Source organism: Triturus cristatus, chromosome 6 (genome assembly GCF_964204655.1).
Source record: "Triturus cristatus chromosome 6, aTriCri1.1, whole genome shotgun sequence".
Lineage (NCBI taxonomy): Eukaryota > Metazoa > Chordata > Amphibia > Caudata > Salamandridae > Triturus > Triturus cristatus.
Window position 1 is genome coordinate 1,061,989,955 of NC_140589.1, and position 21,691 is coordinate 1,062,011,645.

A 21,691-nucleotide genomic window follows, 5' to 3' on the forward strand; every position below is an offset into this window, starting at 1 on the left:
TTAATGGGGGGCGCACATATATATTTACCGATGATAAGGAGGCAGAACAGGTGCTCTCTAAATTAAAAACTTAGAAGGTGGGGAGGGAAAGCTAATCTAAGCTGATGGGGAAATAGAATAGAATAGAATAAGAAAGGGAATAGTAAAGGGAAAAGACCCTTTAGCTTTAACTCCTATACAGTGGCTACCTACTATCTACTCCCTATCTTTTCATGTACCTGCTTACTTATGCTTAGGTGGAGGATCATCCTACACTTTGGCATGCTTTACTGATGATTATTTTCATGGGGTGAGAGTTGAGGGGTGGTAATTTAAGTTAATGGGGAGGAAAACCGCTGTCCTGAGTATTATATAACTTGGATTCTACGGACTTTATGGAATTTTTGGAATGTTTGGAGCTTCTCGAGCTTATGAATAAATAAATCTATGTTTTTTTTTTTTGCAGGTTAATCTCTTATGCTGCTTCTCTTTAGAGCTGCCCATCCAGCGGCAGCAGGGTATAAGAGGTTCTTCTCCTCTTGGGGATTGGGTGTGGGGGTTCAGTTTGAACCTCCTTTGGGTGGTTCGTAGGGCTCGGGGGGGTAGGCTGGGAGTGGGTAAAAATGTTCAAATGATCAGGACGAGAGAGACGATTTTCTTTTTTTAAAAATTTTCTTTGAAACAATATATGAATTTTCAAAATAATAAGCAGGGAGCAGAAATATATACATTCAATGAATAGAATTAGATGTATGGCATGGAATGTTGCAGGTCTCAACAGCAAGAATAAAAGACGACTTGTCACAGAAGAATTAAATATGTATAAACCCCAGATGGTTCTACTCTCTGAGACACACATCACTTACACAGATCGTAAGCTTCTCCAACAATTAGGATATGAAGTGGTGGTTTGTTCAGAATGTAATATGCCAACTAGAGGTGTCGCCATCTTAAGACAAAAGGGTCTAAATCTAGCAATAACTAAAACGAAGGTCGATAAAGCTGGGCGATGGGCCAGTGCTCAAATACAATGGTATGGTAACACTTATACTTTCTGTGTGTTTTACGGCTCAAACGTAGATGATTCTTCTATTATCGATAGACTAAATATTGAATTGCTTGATAGTAGAGGAGAACTTTTTTTAATGGGTGACTTTAATTTGATCATGGACTACAATATCGATACTACCCGTCATCACTCATTTCAGAGGATGCGCCGATCTAGAGCGGCTATTATCGAACTTGGACGCATTCATAATATTAAAGATGCGTGGCGCTCACTATATCCTCCTGCCGCTGGTTTTACTTACTATTCGGCACCACATCAACTTTGTTCAAGAATCGACATGGCTTGGGTGTCGGATAATGTAATAGCTAATAGTTGTATGGAGATCTGCCCGAGAGTTGCCTCGGATCACAATCCCATTATACTGTCCTATAATATTCAACATAGTTGTCCAAAACCAAGATCATTTACATTTCCACGGCATTTGCTGTTTAATAAGGATTATGTTTCACAATTAAAAGCACATATATCGGAGTTTATAACGTTTAATATTAATTCAGCTACACTCAGTATAGTCTGGGATACGGTTAAAGCGAGTATACGGGGCTTTACACAACAGTATGTTTTAATTCAAAATTCTAAATATAAACTTGGTCAGGATATCTTGGTTAATGCTGTAAGTATATTGGAAAAACAACTCTCATTGGCTCTGATCCAGGGCTCAGTAAATTTAGCAGACATATGTCAAAAATTAGCCAGCTCTAGGCTCAATATTAAAACCAGGCTTATGGAAAAAAATATGACAAGCTTACATAAGTACCACCTCTCTCAATATGAGAGTGGAGATAGGGTAGGCAAAATTCTCGCTTATAAAGTTGCCGACGATAAATCTAGAACCCTTGTTAAAGAAATCAAAGACTCAAATAATATAGTATATACACAATCAGAACAGATTCTAGAGCAATTTGCTATATTTTACAGAGCATTATATACTCCAGAGGAGCATCCGGCTCAGAATCTGATCCAAGAATATTTAAACACTAACTTAGCAAAGGATCAACAGATTGAAGGATCCGAGCTGCTTTCTGATAATATTACCGAGTCAGAGATAAAATCAGCTATTAACGCGCTCCCCTCAGGTAAAGCTACTGGCGAGGATACTATTCCATTGGAAATTTATAAATTATGCTCAGAGGAACTTTTACCTGTACTATCTAGTGTGATGAACAACATAGGAGTTTCCGGAAAAGCACCTGATTCTTGGAACACAACTAGGATCATTTTTTTTTAAAAAAAAGGTAAACCAGGTGACCAATGTGGGTCATACCGGCCCATATCACTGATCAATACAGATGCTAAAATTTTCGCTAAAGTGCTGGCCACGCGATTAGCTCCTTGTATACCTTATCTTGTGACTCCTCATCAACATGGTTTTGTTATGGGAAGAGACACCACTTCTCATATCAACATGGCTATTACGGCATTCGACGTGGCTGGGACTGGTCCCACCCCACTAGGTATGATACTTTTGGACGCCGAAAAAGCGTTTGACCGAGTGGGGTGGGAGTATCTCTGGTCTACACTGACTACTATGGGCTTTAACGGCCAATACCTTAAATGGGTACAGTCTCTATATGATTTACCCAAAGCTAAGCTTAGCTATGCTGGGTTAATCTCGCCTAGCTTTCCAATTTTACGTGGAACACGACAAGGGTGCCCATTATCACCTTTACTATTTGCGCTATCTCTGGAGCCTTTTCTAGTTGCCCTGCAAGGCCACCCTAGAATTAACCCTTTCGAACATGGACAGATATCGTTAAAAATTACGGCATATGCCGATGATATAGCGATATATTCTACTAATGTGTCAGAAGCTATATTGGGTATTATGGAGGAGGCTAATAAATTTGGGTCTGTCTCTGGCTATAAACTTAATTCACACAAGACACAAGTTATTCTTAATTATCAGCCGCTCGCTCCGATTCCGGGGACATGCCAAACAGCTACCTATCTTGGTGTTAAAATTTCCCCTAATATTAATGAAATAATTACTCTTAATTATGAGGACCTTCTTAAAGAAACAGCCTTAACATTAAAAAAATGGCACAAGGTTCCTCTTAGCATTATAGGTAGAATTAACTTAATTAAAATGAGCATATTACCTAAATTCTTATACCTATTTAGGTCTATTCCACTTTTTGTTCCTAATTCTTATTTTAAACGATTAGATGGGATCTTTAGTAGTTATGTTTGGGGATACAAAAAGGCTCGAAGATCAATCAATCTGCTTAAACTGTCTTATAACCAAGGCGGTCTTAATTTTCCTGATTTTAGACGATATTTTTTTTCAGCTTTTTTTAGTCGTCTTCGGAGTCTGTTTATCCGTAATAAGAATACATGTTTTTTTTATCAACTTTCGATGGGTGAGGATTCTAACATGCTTCTAGCAAAAATGAATGATCCCAACTACTTTAAACGAGTAAAATTTAAGACGGTCAAAGACAGTTTTAAAATCTGTCAATCAATTTTGACTAAATGTAATACGACCTTTTATCACTCTCAACTATCTTTATGGGCAAATCCAGGTCTCCCAGGAATATTCCATGATGGGTCATTTAAAACTTGGGTAAATGCTGGAATAGAATCACTCGGAGATTTATATGGTAATGATGGTCTTCTGACCTTTGAGACACTTAGAATACTTTATAAATTATCTGAAAATGCACGTTTCAAATATATACAGATCCATGATTATTTTATACGTAAAATGAAGATCCTAAATGTCTCCGACTCTGATATTTGGACATGCTTCTATTCCAGCAAAGATAGATCACTTATTAGCTTCGGATATGGTGTTCTAATCTCATATAAAGTAGATGATTGTGGGAAAATTGCGTCGAAATGGAGCACTAGACTAGGTCTTAATATTACTGCTAACCAGATCTCCTCTGCTTTCAGTCATATAAATCGTATAACTCACTCTTCTAGCTTGAGGCTACAGCATTATAAAACTATTTGCCAATTATATTACACTCCCGAAAGACTTTCTAAGTGGTATATTAATAGTACTGGTAATCAGCGGATTAATTGTCCTAAATGTGCTGTTTTAGCTGCAAGCTTGGAACATATGCTCTATACATGCCCTCGACTTAGGGAATTCTGGTTTAATGTAGAACAAGGGATGGCACTGATTATGTCTAGATCAATAACACTTAACATAATCAATGTTTTATTAGGCTTTCAGATTTTTAACAATGCACAAGCAGATCCACAATTGGATCTCTCTAACATTTTAATAAGCTGTGCTAGATTGACTCTAGCTCGTGCATGGACCGCAAGCAATCCACCACATGTGATGGAATGGTGGACTCTTGTCAGAGAAATCTACATTATGGAATCCTCTCTAGCTAAAATTAGAGGAGTTAATTCTCTTCAGAAGCTAGACAGAATTTGGGGGCCTATTTGTATTTGATCCTTACCCGCTCCCCCCCCCCCCTCCTTCTTTTCCCTTGGGTGTTTTTTTTTTTTTTTTTTTTTTTGTATGCTGTACCTGCAATTGAGAATTATATAAATGCTGTGTTCTAGCAAACTTAATTATGACATTTATACCCCTGCTGTCTAAGATATATTGATATGATAATGTATAAATTATTTTGTATTTTCGAATGAATTGTTGATCTGATCACTTGTCCTGATTTAAATAAAAAAAATTCAAAAAAAAAAAAAAAAGAAAATATCACTTTCCTTGTGGATACTGGTGCTACTCGATCAACTGTTAGATCAGCTGATGTTAAGAATCTTCCTCTCTCGGATGAAACGATCCAAGTAGTTGGTGTGTCCAACAGCCAGATTAAAACATATCTTACAGACCCAGTGAAAGTTAGCATAGGGAAATTTTCAGAATTGCACCGCTTTGTGGTGTGTGACACCAGTCCTGTGAATTTATTAGGTAGGGACCTGTTGTGCAAAATGAATTGCACTATATTCTGTACTCCGGATGGAATAGCTTTTGAAACACCAGATGATGATGTATTGTACAAGATGACAATAGCTAACAGAGAAAATGTAGTTACTGAAACATATGCTGTATTCAACCCTGATGAATTACCAAAAGAATTGAGACAATCTATAAAAGCAGAAGTTTGGGATTTCACTGGAGAAGATGTAGGGCTAATGAGAAATGTAGATCCAATCAAAATAACCGTAAAGGAAGGAGTAACATATCCAAATGTTCCGCAATACAAGTTGACACCTGAAATAATTGAAGGTGTAACTCCTGTAATAGAGAAAATGATCAGGCAAGGAATTTTAAGAGAAATAATGAGTAGGCCATGTAATTCACCGATAATGGGACTGAAAAAGCCTAATGGGAAATTCAGGATAGTACAAGATCTGAGAAAGGTGAATAAAATTGTGGTATCATGTTGTCTAATTGTACCAAATCCATCAGTGATTTTATATCAGATTCCCCATGATGCAGAATAGTATACAGTGATTGATCTGTGTCATGCTTTCTTTTCCATCCCATTGTACCACGACAGTCAGCAAATTTTTGCCTTTCGTTTTGGTGAGCGTATTTTGGCATGGTGCCGAATCCCACAGGGGTATACAGAAAGCCCCTCAATATTCAATCAGCTATTAAAAAAGTCTTTGGAGAGTCTAGAAATGCCCGAAAGCTCTGAATTAGTCCAATACATTGACGACCTTTTGGTGGCGTCAAAAACACATGAAGCTTGTGAGGTAGATACAATAGCCTTGCTGAATCATTTGGCAGATGGAGGACTTAAAGTGTCGCCATCGAAACTACAGTTTTGTAAGACGGAAGTACAGTATTTGGGACATAACATTGAGAAAGGACTAAGGAAAATAACCATAGACAGAATCAAAATAACAAAAGGAATGAGAGCTCCCATGACTCAAAGAGAAGTGAGGATGTTTTAGGGAATGGTTGCATACTGTCGTCAGTGGATAAGCAACTTTTCCTTGATCGCAAAACCTTTGGTGCGATTAACGAGAAGTGATGTGAGAGATCCCATTGAATTAAACAAGGAGGAATTGGCAGCATTCAGAAAATTGAGAGATGGTTTGTGTGAAGCACCTGCATTGGGTATGCCTGACTATGAGAAAGAATTTGAGTTGTATTGCAGTGAGAGAAATGGATGTGCACTCTCTGTGTTGATACAGAAGCATGGAAAACTGAGAAGACCAATTGCATATTTTTCATCAATGCTTGATCCAGTAGCTGTAGCTTTACCTGGATGTTTGAAAGCGGTGGCTGCAACATGTCGAAGTTTGGAGCAGACTGAAGGAATTGTGATGGGATATCCATTGAAAGTGTTTGTACCTCATGATGTAGCGATTCTGTTGACAAGGAGTCGTACTCAGTATATGACACACAGTCGGCTGACTAAATATGAGAAGTTCATATTGGGTGCAACTAATGTGAGTCTTGCAAGATGTTTGAATGTGAATCCTGATGCTGAGATTGTGGAAGTAAGAGATGAAGTAGATCATGATTGTTTGGATGTACTTGATTTTTGTACAAAACCCCGACCCGATATAAAAGATGTACCTTTTCCAGAAAGTGATTTTGTGATGTTTGAGAACAGATGAAGGAGTGCTGAGTGCAGCATATGCAGTATGCACAGTTGCAGCAGTAATAGAAGCATCATATCTGAAAGCATGCAAGATTGGGAAGAGTGTGAGAGTGACTGTGATAACTGACAGTCAGTATGGCTTTGGAGTGGTCCATGACTTCGGCCAATTATGGCTACAAAGAGGTTTCCTGACCTCGAGTGGAACTCCTATTGAGAATGCAGAAGTGGTTGGAAAGTTGCTTGAGACGATACAGCTGCCTAGACAATTGGCTGTTGTAAAATGTGCTGCTCATAGTCAAGGTGGTGATTATATCGCCACCGGGAACAGGTACGCCAATGACATGGCACAGTATTGTGCACGAAATCAGAATTCGGTCAATCGGGCCAAGGAAAGAGAAATGTCTTCTTGCTCATTGATGTTTACTAACATTGTAGGGACTTGGGAAGAGGTAAGGCAGTTACAAGAAGAGGCAGGAGATGAGGAAATGAGACAGTGGGTAAAAGCAGGATGTGCCCCAAGGGAAAAGGATCATGTGTGGGTCTATCGAGATGGAAGACCAGTTATGCCTGAAAGCATGATGTCTACCATGGCACGGATGTATCATGGCCAGTGACATATAGGGAGAGATGCCATGATCAGGTCATTTAAGCAGACCTGGTACAATGCAAAATTCAGACTTGTAGCAGAAAGTCTTTGTCAAAGGTGCCTAATATGTCAACAATACAATCCGGGAAGGAAGACAGTAGTAAGTCTGGGAACAATAGGGCGAGAAGGAGGGCCTTTCACCAGAATGCAAGTAGATTTCATTGAGATGCCTCCCTGTAACAGACTGAGGTATGTTTTGGTTGTGGTCTGCCTATTCTCTAGGTGGGTGGAAGCATTCCCAACAAGAAGAAATGATGGGTTGACAGTAGCCAAGCTACTGCTGAGAGAGTTCATCCTTAGGTTCGGGTTCCCAGTGACAATTGAGTCAGACCGAGGAGGACATTTCCATAATGAGATTGTAGGATTAATTTGTGAAGCATTGAATGTACAACAACAACTACATTGTGCCTACCGACCAGAGGCTTCTGGTGTGGTTGAACAGATGTATGGTAGTATCAAAAATAGAATAGGGAAAATGTGTTTGGCCACAGGTATGAAATGGCCTGATGTCTTGCCTCTGGTACTCATGACAATTAGGTAAATTCCAGACAGAACTACAGGATTGAGTCCTCATGAAATAATCATGGGACGTGCTATGAGGCATGTGTTTATACCAGTCAACAAGCTGATGACTATAACTGATGACATGGCGTTGGAATACAGTAAAGGCCTGGCTGACGCAGTTTATTCTGTGTTTCATCAGGTTGGAGCAGATGCCAGTACACTTGAAAAGAAGCCAGCCCATGATCTGAGCCCAGGTGACTGGGTAAGGATAAAGGTCCACAGAAGAAGAAATTGTTTGGTTTCAAGGTGGGAAAAACCACGACAAGTCATTCTGACCACGACCACAGCTGTGAAGTGTGCTAGACTGAAAAACTGGATCCATGCAAGTCATAAATTGAGAATTCCGAATCCGGTGGACAGCACAGGAAAATAATATTTTGATGAATCAGAATCAAGTACTGAGTCAGATGATGAAGGGTCAAAGACACGAGAAAACTCTGAAAGGGGGAAACAGAACCAAGTCCAGCTTTGGTCCCCAGAAGTAGCTCTCTGAGAAGAAGATTGCAGATTTCTGAATCCAGCGATTCTGGAAACGAGCAAGAAGCGCAGGGTTCTAAACAAGAACCCAGAAAGAAAAAAGGAAAGAGTGCTGAAGATACAATAAGAGAAATTCGTGAAAAGAAAGTACCAGATGAGAGACTGAGAGAAATTCCACCTGAAATAACAAATTTAAGTGAACAAGGGACAGGTACAGAGAGAGAGGGACAGATTTCTGCGGAAGACCCCCGAGGAGTTGTAGGGAACTGCAACATCCAGTTAGGTGAAGGGACAAGTTGCCAGCAGGAAGATTGCGTGTCGGAGATCTGAGGAGAGACAGAAGTAGGGAAAACAAAACAAGTGGTGGAAGAAGAAGTCGTTGAAAAGACAAAGCAAGTTGAGACAGAGTCTGAAGAGAGTGAAAATGAAATACCTGAAGGTCGAGTTCTAAGAAAGAGAGCTTGGAGGAATGAAAAGAATGACAAAGGGAGTAAAGTAAAAAGAGTTGCGAGAGATGATGTTTGGCCCAATAAAATAAGGAAACTAAGATATCGACTGACACGAGTAAATTCACCAAGAGCTGAACAGGTGAATGAAGTGACAAGTCAAGAAAAATCAAAAGAAGATGAATTAACTGAAGACAAAGAGAGTAAAAGAACAAGGAAACCTAACCAGAAGTATAAGTCACCGGAATGGACGTACATGGCTCTGCCTGAAAAGGGAGAAGAGGCAGATAGTCAAGAAAATCCAGAGGAAGCTGTACTGAAAGTGGTTGAGGATGAAGTAGAATCGGAAATCCTGAGAGTTTTCTTGTCCGACATTGGAGAAGAAGAAACGGAAGTTCAGGAAAGTCTGTATTTGAATGACGAGAGGAAAGTGAAGAATGATGAGATGCCAAACTGAATAAATCAAGAAAAATATTGATGAAGAGAACAAGATATTGAATCAAAAGATAGAGACCGGTAGAACCAAATAGGTGTTAGAACCTTAGGTTAGAAAACTAGTTGTGAAGTGAAAGAGGCTAAGTCAAAAGACACAGTCCATTTTAACAAAGATGGCTAACATAGATAGTAGCAAAGGTAGATGTACATTCATGAAAAGATGGTGTAAAATGTGTTGTTGTTGTACAGGATTATTAATGCTTTTATGGAGCATCCTTGCTCTTGTCATTTCTTTTAAGGTCACTATAGATACATTAGAAGGACATAGTGAAAACAAAACTAATATAGGGAAAATTCCAAAGTTAGTTCCAACTAGAATAGATAATAATTATTTGCATAAAGACAGGTCAATAACAGATTTTTCTAATAATGTGTTTTAAAAATTATTGTATGAATATGTAAAGACAATGGATGTGCGGGATTGCTACGTATGTATGCAGTTACCTGCATCTGTTTCTGAAGGAGTGACTTATCATCACCTTCCAGCAACGTATGGAATAACATGTAGTGTGATAGCTAGTTTATTTTATCAGACAGGGAAATTAGAATATTATTTTTCAGATGTAGATAACATTTTTGCGCAAGTGCCTTCTTATAATAAATTAAACAAAGTAAAACCTGCTAGGGTATTAGGTGAATTTTTCTTAGAAACTAAAGAACTAACATTAGAGTATATTTTTAGAAACAATTTGACATGCAGTTTGAAGAAGGAGGAAAAGACATTCTTAGACATGGTTGAAGAAAGGAGATTGAAAATGCAAAGAAAGGCAACAGAAGGGAAAGTGGAGAAAACAGTCTGGGATATAGAAAAAGAAAAACATTTGAAAGGAGAAGCTAGTCCAACTATAGCTTTAGATTGGCCTCAGAAAGGGAAATTTTGCATCCGAAGGAATCAAACTGTGTATGATAATTATTTTCTAGGTAATAGTGAGTGCCATGATACATATCGAATCATGGGTGGATGGGGATTTAAAGGTGGTAAAGATCCAGTCTTTCCTGGATTATATTTTATTTGTGGGAACAGGGCATATTATCGTTTGCCAGACCATTGGTATGGCACATGTTACGTAGGCCTGGTCTTTCCGAAAAGTTTTCATATGGATAGAGGAGAAGATGGTGTACATAGTTTAAGTAATCATTTAGCGAGGAGTAAGAGAGAATCCTGGGCAGAAATTGTAGGTGATATTTTCGAGGCATTAATACCAGCAGTGGGAATAACTCTGAATACAAAAAAAATTAGAAAATTATCAACAGTAGTGGATCGCTTGTCAACAAGCACCGCTGGAGGATTTATATTGGTCAACACTGAAATGGTTGCCATGCTTGCTATGGTAATGCAGAATCGACTTGCCCTTGATATATTATTGGCAAAAGAGGGTGGAGTCTGTGGAATGTTGAATGTGCAACATTGTTGTACTTACATTCCTGACGAAAGCGAAGATCTAAAAATTTATATTAAGAATATTACTGAATTGCATGATGAAATTGCACCACTGGAGGTTGAAGGTGTTTGGGAAAAGATTGGAAAGAAAATAGCTGCTATAAAAATGTCTTAGTAAAAATAGGTAGTACTTTTATAGGTAAAATATTATTTCCATTAACATGTGTAATTTTCATATTATTAGTGATTAGATTAGGTTGTATGTGCTGTAAAAATAAGAAAAATAACAAAAGAATAAAAAGAGAAAAATGAAAAAGAAAGGACAAGGATCAAGATAGAGATTTGGAAGAGATAGCATTAGAAGAATGGAAGGAAAGTATGTATAAATCAGCAAAAAGAGAAGAATTAGGTGAAACTGAATTATGATTAAGAGCAAGAAAACATTCTAAAGATTCTGTAAGACAGAAAAAAAAATTCGGGTGGTATGGTGATAAAATCACCAAAGGGGGGATTGCTGGAGCGGGTAATACAAACATTTTGTATACCCACCCCATTTTGCATGTTGTTTTTACTAATTAGATTAATTAATTAAATATAATCGAACAAATGGTTTGGAGTGATGTGGAAAATACTTACCAACCTTACTAATATATGAATTATACGTGGATTTGCACCTGCATGGCCTAATTAATACATGAACTAAATTGTGTACGCATATTAATGATAGACAATTAGAATATTGCATGATATATGTCGCTTTTGTGATGCAATTGTGATTTGTTATGTTATGTTATTGTATATTTGTAGCGCGCTCAGCTACTCCTAGGAGTGTCCCGGCGCGAGCTTTGTGCTTTATTCAGTAAGTATAAACCGCACTAAGTGTTGCTTTTGCTAGATAAATATACACACATATGGGTATTAGCGAGGGAATAACATTTAATTAGTCATTTCTATGTATTAATTACGTTTTTGTGTTTCTTTGCTTAAGTTGACCATTTTGAGTGGCCACAAAATGGCTGACTTCTGTATCTGATGAAACCGGCTCCATTGCACCAAGTTCTGGGTGAAGTGCGCATGCGTCACCGCTAGCAACTGTGGCCTGGACCTGACCCCAGATGAACATGTACCCTCCAAGGACAGTCTGGGACATCAGACAAATATTTTGAACAAAGACTGTTATGTGAACCGGAACTGACAAGGGTCATAACCCAAAAGACACTTTCGTGAGAAACCAAAAGGATGATCCCTGATTGTCCAATCAGCGAACTCGGATGCCCAAACTTTGATACTTTTAACATTGATTTTACTATAAATTATGGTAGAATAGAGAGGTAACGAGGTCGTTTTCCAATTTCCTGATGTTATGCTGACGGAGAGGACGGTGACACTGCAGGACAGCTGTTTCCCTGAATCTTTGACAGACTGATCGGATGCCAAATTTCCTGATGAACTGAACTTTCAAATTTGACGGGCATTGATTGACGAGACTACTGGATTTGACTTAGAAGACGATAATTAGCCAGAATAGGTAAATATGATGGTCAGCTGCTTGAACAACTAATGAATTTACTTGCATTAATTAGATAAAGAATTGATTTGATTCATTACAGAAATGAGTTGGTTTGTTTATTTATGAAAATGTATTAATGCGAAGGGAAAAGAGAATTAGATAATCATTTAAACAGCAACTAGCAGATCCACCGCCCAAATTATGGGAGGAATACCATAGATGGAATATAGGGCCTAATGAGTAACAGAAGGTGGTGTAGATTTGTCACTCATTGGGGTAAAAGTGGTATTTCCTTCTCATACCAGCGTTTGGAATATAATCACCTCCCACACGGATTAATGGTGAGTGAATGTTGGTGTTATGGGCCCCACCAGCGAATGTATGGATAATGTGTGTAGGTGAGATCTTTGGTCTGTGATAGAGGGAGGGATTTTGCACTCCGCGCTGCAGCTAAGAGTCTGGAGACCGGCTGAGGCCCTAGGCTAAGACTGAATCCGGAGGCAGTGGTGGTGACTGGCCTGCTATGCTACTGGCGATGTGTTAGCACTAGGAAAGCAGGTTGTGGGTGTGGAACACGGTGCAGACCTCAGTAGGTCTGAAAGTGAGGCGTACAGATCGAGGGTGGCAGTCCATGTGAATGCAGGAGGAGCGCAGGTGTGATTGAGCCCAGAGAGGGTGATTGCGAGCAAAGGTGTGGCGAAGGTGCCGCCTACAGCAAGGGGAGCCACTGCCGGGCAGTGGAGTGGCGCGAGAGTAACCGTCCAGAGAGTAGACACAATACCGACTGGGCAGCCGCGAGCCAGCTGCCACGTAGAGGCCGGAAATAGCGTTGTGACACAGTACAGACCTGCCGCGCGGAGGACCTGCCATGGTAATAGAGGAAGGGGACTATAGCAAAGGTCCTGATCTGAGCCCCCGAGAGTGGGGGTGAAAATGTCTTGATAGGCACAACAGGCAACATATACACAGAGTAGGAGGGAGCAGCTCGGAGAAGTGAAAAGCTGGGTGAAGCCACAGAGAGGCTGGCGAGACAGGCCTAGCAGGGCCATAGGCCTCGCCTAGACATGAAGAGAACAGCAGTACAAGAGTACTGTGGCAGATCGCCACGTGAGTCCCGGGACAGCAGAAACAAGCCAGCGCTACCTGTAGTGGAGACACATGTGCTGACCTGCAGAGACAGCTGGCCCCCACTGATCGGTGCGAAGTAGTGTGACATCATGGGCAAACCCCGGACCAAATCGGAAGGCGCCCCCCTGCTCAGGAGGAAGACCCCCAGGATTCACAACAGCCTGATGCTCAACTACAGCAGCCGGTAGATCCAGTGCAACAGCAATTGATAAAGATCCTAGTGACACTAAGGCCATCCTGCACCAGGACATTAGTACGGTTTCGGTAGGGTTGGGGCTCCTCCTCACTGAACATAACAAATTGTTGGAATGAGTAAAAACTGCGGAAACAACATTAGCAGATCTGGCACCGGTCCAAGCTGTGGCATCACATCAAATCCTAGATCTCAAGACCAGAGTAGACATACTTGAACGGAGAGTGGAAGACGTGGAAGGCCGCAATACGTGTAATAAGCCTGCCAGAGAAAATAGAAGGTGAAGACATGGTGGGTTACCTAGAACATTGGTTTCAGACAGTTGTTGCACCAGAGGGGTTATCCACCTTTTACACCCTGGAGAGAGCGCATCGTGTCACTGGGAGGCCTACGGTGCTGGGTCAGCCCCCGCACCCGGTGGTGGCCAGACTGCTACACTATAAGGACAGAGACCTGCTCCTACGGAAGGTGAGATCGGATGGGCCATACAGGGTGCAAAACAGCAAGGTCTCTATATTTCCGGACTACACTCTTGAAGTCAAAAGACAGAGAGCGTCCTACCTGGAGATAAAGAAAGCCCTACATGAGGAAGGACTTCAATACTCGCTGATGCTCGCCGCCCGCCGACGTATAATCCTTGATGAGCAATCACATTTCTGCGATGACCCGAAAATGGCCTGGAACTGGTTGGAAGAGTACGGAACCGGGAATCCAAAGGGAGATGGCGACCGGCCACGGAGGCAACCAGAAGGTGAGCAGCGAAAACAACCCAAGAGGAGGCCCCGCAGAGAGAGAGAGAGCAAAAAACGGAGTCCCTCTCAGACTGAAAAAGAGAGAGAAGCAGCACTGCAAGCAGTGGCAGACATCATGAGTGGTGTTGAGGCTTCAACCAGAGTGAGGTCAGGTTTCACTAAGGGGAAGGGGGGATCGGAGTCAGAGACCTCTGAACGCAGTAGCAGAATATTGCTGGTGGTCACCCCCGGGACAGCAGATAACATTATCTAGCGATGCATTGGAGAACTGCCTAACAAGACCAGCTGGGACGGTAAATTGTAAGCAGAGGGACCCGGTGGACTTTGGGCATACCCAGATGATCTGAACTGAGCTGGTGCAGACACAGAGCGGGTTACAGAACTTACTCACTGGCTGAGCCTCCCCGACGGGAGGGCACCACTCTGATTCCTGCACTACAATGGTGGTTCGTGCTTGAGAGAATGTTTGGGCAGCCGACCGTTGTTGAAGTGCTCTGGGAGAAGGACGTTTTTTGTTACTGGGAAAAGTGGTGTTTCTTTCTTACTTTCATGTACCAATGTCCTTCCTTTATAGTGCAAGTGAGTTCGCAGCAGTGGGCGGGTTTGGGGGAGAGTAGTGAGGACCTAGATGTTGGCTAGATAACATTGGCCATGGCAGGAGACCCAAGAATTGTTAATTTTTTCACTTGGAATGTCAGGGGACTGGGCTCAATGAGACAATGTCGTGCAGTGCATAGCTATTTACGGAAGAGGGGAGTCCAGATTGCCTTGCTCCAAGAAACACACTTGATGAAGAATGAAACAGCGTAAAAGATGGAGAGGGCAGATATATACCTCAAACTTCTCTGCGTTTGCTAGAGGGGTCTTGGTGTGAATAAGGGCTAGGGTTGCTCTCAAGATCACCGACACCAAGATAGATAAAGAAGGGAGGTATGGGTTGTTACATGGGAAGCTAAATGGTAAAAGTATATCCATCGGGAATATATATGCCCCAAATCATGACCAACTGGCTTTCGTGCAGAAACTATCGGCACAAATGACAGACCTGCCAATGGTGGTGGTGATTTTAATTGTGTGACAGTTGTAGGGCTGGACCGGTCTCACCCTCCCCTCCAAAGGGTACAACCACACCACACAGCAACAGGGTTATGGGATTGGGGCGACCGCTGGGGTCTAGTAGATACCTGTAGGGCTCAACACATGACAGAAAAGGAATACTCCTTCTTCTCTTCTCTAAACCAACTGCATACTGTAGGAAAGGAGGATCTGCTTCTTATGGTTACCCCCACTTTTTTCTTGACGTCTCACTGTTTTTGACTAGTCTGACTGGGATCCTGCTAATCAGGACCCCAGTATATCTGCTTTCTCCCTTAAATTGACATACATGTACTTTGGTACACTCCAGATTGGATACTGGGGTACCTTTATCAGTCCCTAGTATATGGTACACATGTACTCAGGGCATAGGTACCCCAGAAGCCTCCCATGGGCTGAAGTATGTTGTGTTCCACCCATTAGAGGCCATAACAAATTGAACCCTAGGTCTGCTACAGCAGCCTGTGTAAGCTGGTGCTTGCACCACTTACTATAGATATAGGTTCACTATATCTATTGGTCACTACACTTAAAACGTATTAGTCACCCCTATAGCAGGCCTTAACAATCCTGAAGACAGGGTGCTGGGTTTTATGTGAGAGGGTGCCCCTACATGAGCAGAACCCCTCTGCAGCTTTTGGAGACCATTCTCCTGGGTTGTCTGTGACTCAGCCGGATATATACGTAGAGGTTCATTGCGGTAAATGCTATCTCAAAAACGGATGCATAGAAACATATTGTGTTTGGTATCAAACACCTTGGAATCATACCTCCACACCAGTAACTGGTTTGGGAGGTATGATTCCACTCTTCTGAAGCGAACTTCGTGGGCTCACTGGTCTTACTTCTTGACCCAGACAGCAAAAAATGGATGCTGCCAACCAGAGACACATTTCTGCCCTCCTGCTGCTGAGCCAAGCTCGAGCAGAGGACAGCAGCACAATAGGCATCTGTCACAGGGAGGTGACACCTCCCAGACAGGGTTTAGTGTATTGGGGCTGAATGGGTGAACTCTGAGAGTGCCTGGAAGTCTGCACTTGGGGCACATTTGGTGTCCCTGTGCATAGTCCAGCTCAACCTAGTTCTGTGAGCCATTGGCTCCTGCTCTGGCACGAGACTGGACAAAGGACATGGGTGTAACCACCCTTCTGTCCTGCCCCTTCCGTAGGAGGGTCCCCCGAATCTTTCCAACCCTCTACCCTGAGTACAAAAGGGCTTACCTGGCTGTAAGACTTTAGGTTTTACGTGGACAAGATTCTACAAGAAGAAACCACTAACCTTCAACCATCTGGACACTCTGGACTTCGCTGGACCTCGACTGGGCTCAACTTGTTACCTTTTCTGTCCAAAGCTTAGTTTGTGCCTTTGCTCCATACAGGCTCCATGCAGGACCTGTGGTGCACTTAAGACAACTGAAGAATCTCCCTTGGAGTGAAGGAGTCATTCCCCTGCATGCACAGGCACCTAACCCCAACTGACTGGTCTGCTGCTCCTGAGCTCCTGAAGACTCCAAGATTTCAGCTACACAGGAGGTTGGTTTCCAAGGTTCCCTGAGGTCGATCTGCCCTCTCACTGAGTTTGAGGCCAGTATCGCTTGTGGGGACTGCATAACCCGAACCCCTGTGCACCACGTCCATTTGCAAGTGGATATGCTTGTTGGCAATTCCTGGGCATGTGCATTAGACTCCATGTAGTTGAGACCCTGAGCAGTATTTTCACCAAAGAACTCCGGCCTCCTCACACCGAGTGTTCCGTGGGCTGGTACTTTGCAATCTTGCTCGAGGTCCCCAAGCGACTCCTGGTCGAATTGAGTATCTCTTCCACTATCGTGAACCCATATACTTTATTAGTCTCTAAAACAGAGGTGGTTGAGGCCATCGGCAAAATGACAAGTAATAAGGCTCCTGGCCCCGATGGCGTCCCAGCGGACCTCTTCAAATCTGATCCTGAGACTTGGTCCATAGTTCTAACCAATGTTTTTAACCGGGTATGTGTCGATGGGATTCCGGACACCTGGTCCGAATCAGTGATCATCCCCATTTTTAAGAAAGGCAACAGGGGGGACTCCAGTTGCTATCGGCCTATCTCCCTTATTGATTCAGCTGTGAAGGTTCTGGGGCGTGTGGTCCTGGGCAGACTAACTGATTGGTTAGAAGACACAGCCACTCTTTCGTGTCTACAATATGGGTTTTGTAAGGGCCGCGGGACCATAGACCAGAGCCTGAACCTTCAACTTTTAATAGGCAAGTATACCATTGCAAAAAAAGGGGCCTTGTATCTGGCCTTTATGGACTTGTCCTCGGCGTTTGACCGAGTAAATCGTTCAAAATTGTGGGGGTTACTACTTAAATGTGGAATAGATGCTAATATTGTTTATTTCCTAGCGGATTTGCATAGAGACCTCACCGCCACGGTCAGATATGACCGTCTTGGCAATTCCACGGATAAGATAGGAATCACTAACGGCGTTAGGCAAGGATGCATTTTAGCCCCCCTGCTTTTTACACTTTATATTAATGATTTGGGTTCTACATTAATTAAGTCATGCAAGGACATTCCTAGGGCAGGCAAATTCGCCATTCCAGCATTATTGTATGCTGATGATGCCGCGCTCTTAGCACGCACGGCTGTAGGGCTCCAAAATCTTTTAGACTCTTTTGCAAAATTCATGATTGCAATTGACCTTGGAGTGAATTTCTCCAAATCCCATGTGATGATTGTGGGTACCAAATCAAAGCGTGTAAAGACTATGTTTTGTGAAGGTCATGTTTTATCACGGGGTACGAGATTCCCTTACCTGGGTGTCATTTTTGATGACAAGTCCACCTGGGCCCCACAATTAGCTGCCAAACGTAATGCTTTTGCTAGGGCCACACTCACTGTTTTGGAGTTTTGGACGCAAATTGGGAGTGAAGCCCATGCAAGCCATGTTGAATATTTACGTAGCCAAATGCACCTCCATTGCATTGTATGGTGCTGATTTGTGGGGATTTAAAAATATCTCTGATCTGCAGGTTGTAGAAGATAGATTTTTAAAATCTTTATTATCCCTCCCCTGCTCAACATCGGGCTATATTGTCCACCAAGAGTGTGGGATTGACTACTTAACTGATCGCATAGCTATTGCCCCACTCCTGAAATGGATTTCAATTTGGTTAAATCCTGAACTAGAATTGAATCACGCGATTTTAAAAGATTGCCTATTTTTAGATTATGGCAAAACTATCCCGTGGTAGAATTATATTAAATATCTAGCCAGGTACCTGGGTCGACCCGAGTTATTTGAAAATCCAAGCATTATAGTAAAGGGGGATTTAAAATGGGCTAAAGTCACCCATAAACAGAGGGCAATGCTAATAAGGCAAGAAAAGGAATTACTCAAACCCACCGTAAAGGCACATCAGTTGATTACTACATCTAACAGTTTAGAGCCTCACTTGGGTATTGTTAATATGATGAACCACCGTTTTTTATTAATTAGGTTCAGAATGAATAAATTCCATCTTTTACTTACTGATTCTCCTGGTTGGACTAAGGAGAAGGATCTGGGGATCTGTTCATGTGACAGATTTTCCATTAAAGATACCACGCACTTTATCTTCTTTTGTGGCCACCTGTCTTTTATCCGTAAAAAATATATTATTCCTCTATTAAAAAATAAAGGTTTCAGACAGGTAAAACCAGCACTCATGTATCTTCAGATGTTGGGTTCTCCATGGGAGATATTTAACATAGCCACTTTTTTAGTAATATCAATGAGATTGAGGAAAAAGATCACATGGTCATAGTGTATATCATCTCTGAATTTTGACTAAAAATGTATCTGTTTTTTAATACGTCCGTAATTTATGTCAAATGTTTTTACAATGGTTGTATTGTTTTATGTTCGTCGTACTTTTATGGTTTTTGCTATGAACCGAATAAAGTAACTTTGACCGACTGACTCCTGGTCATCCAGCCTGTGGGTCCTCCGGAGGGTCATCTTGGTTTCTGTTGGGCTTTCCCGGTTGCTCCAGATGTGCCCTGACTCTCCATTGCTTGGAGAGTCCCCTGGACCTTGCTCGTCTACACCGTAACCTGCTCGACCTTCCTGCATGAGTTGCTTTCTGCCAAGGCTTGTTGGTGCTCCCGCCGGACACCGACCCCTCCGCACTAGTACTCGACATCCTTTGTGGGACAGCTCACCTCTAGCTCCTGGTCATCCTGGATGTCTCCTGTTACTCGTGGCTGCAGAGTCAAGCATCCCTTCTTCGCACCTGAAGCACCCGACATCGGCGGGCATTCGTCTCCTGAGCCCCTGGTCACTCTGAAGTGACCCAGACTCTGTCCCCTCTGCTTTCAGGTTCCTTCCTTCCAGAATTCAGGCTTGGATTCACTTTCACGGCAGCAGCACTTCTTTGCAGCTCGCCATTGAGAACGACTGCAGTTTGCGATGCCACATCAGACCTATGCACCCGGCTCCTCTGAGATAAGTAACTCGGATACTTCGGTATCCACGGATGGGGTGGCTCTTCAATCTCTTAAGTTCCAAGGGGTTCGCTTGAAGTCCTCCTAGAAGTGTCCTTAAACTTTAAAAATGTAACCCCGACATCCCCATAGAATTGTACGGAGCCCGCGGTTGTGTTCCCACACTGCACCCGGCCTCTGTGGGTTCCCTGTCTACTCACCATGGGTGATTCTTTGGGGTCCCAGCGATTCTACGTGCTCCAGACCTTGTCTTGATCGAGAGTGTTATATTAAGAAATACATATTTTTATATAACTGTGTGGTTCTCCTTCATTTAGTCATTCAGGAGGTGATATTCTGGTCAAAAAAGCTGCTTTACATTCTTTCAAGATAGAGCTGGTCTCCACAGCTACCACTAGGATAGCTTTCTAAAGGTTATCTTTGACCTTATACATCATAAGGGTCATTTGGAATGGTACAAGGTGCTCACTTTAATTAGTGGACAGCATATACCAGGCCAACTTCTCCCACACACCAGGCTGTGCTCTGCAGACATCCATGAGATGATCACCCACACCGAATACTTGGGGCGCACCTGTTCAGATCATAGCCCATTGCTGCTTTGTTACTGTCCCTTGAGAAATAAACCCCCGATCCCATTCTAGCGATTCAGACCAGAGTTGATAGAAGATGGCCCCTTCAAGGAATCCCTGGGTTCGTGCATAGACACTTACTTTGACACAAATACACAATCCGTGTCTTCTGAATTAGTGGAATGGGTGGATTTCAAGGTGGTTGTCCATGGCCACTGTCTTAGTCAGAGGGTGGGGGTACGGAGAACCCTGTGCTGGGAGCTGGACAAACTGGAGGGGCGTCTTCATGCGTTGGATAATAGGAAGCGGATGGACGTAACAGCTCTGAGGACCTCACAGATGCTAGGGCTCAGTATAGTGAGTCACTAGAAAGACTTCGGAGATTTGATTACAAAGGGTATTTGATTAGAACACATGATGAGGAGGGCAAAACAGGCCGAATATTAGCGATTTTGATCAAGCCAGAAACACGTGGATCACCTGTAACACATATTATTAATGGAGCGACACTATTTTGTACGACCCAGAGGACGTAAATACCCTTTTCAAGAAAAATTACAAAATGCTATTTGCAGCCCGTCTCCACCCCCTCCAAGGGAAATCAGAGAATTCTTAGCGCCCCTGCAGTTGCCCATGCTAGATGAGCAAAATAGGGAGTCCTTGGGAAGCCCGGTGACACAGGCAGGAATAAACAAAACCAAAGGAGATGATGGACGGAGCGTTTGAACATTGCAAACACTCACCCCGAGTCAACTGATCTGGGTTTAATCCATCATCATTCTTTAGCTCACTCTGCCACCCCAGTTGAGACATGGCCATATGCAAATCAGTCTGACCCTGTGCCTCATGGGAACAGTCCAGCCCGAACTGCCAAGCCATGTCCTCCCTGGACCGGAAACAAGCATCCTGGGACCGGTTTCGGGTTCATAACCCTCATCAGCCAGGCTATCTTGAATCCATTGGCAAAGTGAGCAAGGGACCGACGTCTGGTCATACCCTGCCAACTTAGGGCGAACATAGCAAAACCAAAGGGGATGATGGACGGAGCGTTTGAACATTGCAAACACTCACCCTGCAGTGGCTGGACCAGTGGCTGGAAGGTGCGCACATGGAGGGAACATTCATGGGAGACCCAGACATCCATCCTACTCAGGTGTTGGCCAAGATACTGGACCAAAGAGTTGTCACACCCTACAGGATGATCCAACAGACCACAGAGTTAAAATGCTGGCAGAAAAGCCTGGCTAGACTACCGAGAATCCTAGGTACTCACCACAGCTCCCTTTGGTGGGCCTACCACATGGTTCCCCAAGCCAAATTTTCACCTTGGAGCAACTAATAAAATGGGAGTGAATGGGTCTTGAGATAGTAGGCGACATATAC